Source organism: Morus notabilis, unplaced genomic scaffold (assembly GCF_000414095.1).
Source record: "Morus notabilis unplaced genomic scaffold, ASM41409v2 Scaffold7108, whole genome shotgun sequence".
Classification (NCBI taxonomy): Eukaryota; Viridiplantae; Streptophyta; class Magnoliopsida; order Rosales; family Moraceae; genus Morus; species Morus notabilis.
The window spans coordinates 1-1495 of record NW_010362012.1 but is presented as its reverse complement, the minus strand read 5'-3'; the positions used below and the strand labels follow the sequence as shown (position 1 = coordinate 1495).

Here is a 1495-nt window from a genome sequence, read left to right as displayed (position 1 = left end):
GACATTCCAAGGGGGCAGTGCATTGGTTTGACCTACCTAGGTTCTACTCACCTCGCACCTTTTACACAAGCCGGGGGGGGGGGGTAATAGTGGTGCTACGTGCTACAACGACATCACAGTGAGTCCTACATTCGACTTTGTGATGAAGAGGTTTCGCGACACCACTCTCCCATATTGGGATGGGAAAATCAACTACGTCTTTGACGGGTACAAAACACTGCCGTTTCCCTTCAAAAGCACGGGGTTGGGATCCGAGGCAAGCCCTGTGGCTTTTGACATTCCGAGGGGGCTTTCATTTATTGGATTCTTGAGGATGTTGGAGTCTTGGTCTGCTGTGGCCACAGCCAAGAGCCAAGGTGTTGATTTGTTGTCTAAAGAGGTGGTTAAGGAGTTTGAGAGCGCTTGGGGTGGGCCTAAATTGGTCAGGTCTATTTGTTACAAGGCCTTTTTGCTTGCTGGTAAGGTTAGGATTTAGTCACTTTTTTCCTTTAGTTGTAGGATCTCATAAGTTGTCTTGTGTGTTAAGTGGAGAATTTTAGAATTTCTGGTATTGTATCATTTTGAATAATGTTACTATGTTAGTGGCTTAGTGCAACGTCTCATTTTCTTGATATTAATCCTTACTATGTTAGCGGCTTTTCTGCGTGGTCCGTGTTTGAAACCTACGGTTTATTTTCTTACTAAAAGGTTGTTTGAAGAAGAGCTATGTTGTTTTTGTTAAAATATAAAATTATTGTGCTTTTAGGGATGAGTTATATTCAAGAGTTATAACAATTAGTATCAGAGTATGTCCCACCTCAGGCCCACATTGGGAAGGGACGACCTGGAAAGGCCAGAATGTGCCATCTAGAGTGGGCTGCCGTAGACGTTGGTGTCAAAAGCGTGGTGGTATATTGGAATCCTAGTTGAGTCACACATTATTAAAGCACGAGCTTAACATGTGAGTTTATAACCACTTGGGCACCATCTCCCTACAAGCTAACTTTTAGGGATGAGTTCTACCTAAGGGGTATAACAATAATACCATGTTAGTTTATCAATCAATCCCAAAAGCTTAAGCTATTAGGAGAAGAGCCAACAATAGTTTTATACTTTAACACTCCCCCTCACGTGTGAGCTAGACAATGGGCAATTGTGTGAGTAAATTAATTAGAAAACCCAACACGTGAATATTTAAGTTTGAGATATATTAAAATCTCAACACATGATGACAATTTTAAATTGGGATAAAGAGTGTAATTATGAGGGTTTGAACTCAGGACCTCCATCTCTGATATTATGCTAGTTTACCAATTTATCCCAAAAGCTTAAACTATTAGGAGATGAGCCAACAATAATTTTATACTTTAACAGTTTAGCAGAATTTGAGGGTTCATATGGGAGCATTATCAAAATGTTCTGTATTAGGTATGAAAATGAAAATGGAAAATTTTGAGAATAGTATTTGGATGTTTTTGAAAATAGTTTAGTTATTATTATTATTATTATTATTATT

At 39.0% G+C, this 1495-nt stretch overlaps 1 pseudogene; it reads left to right on the top strand.

The window, feature by feature from the left end:
- The first annotated feature begins 5 nt into the window (after positions 1–5).
- LOC112092140 lies at positions 6–475 on the top strand (annotated as a pseudogene).
- Positions 476–1495: the final 1020 nt, after the last annotated feature.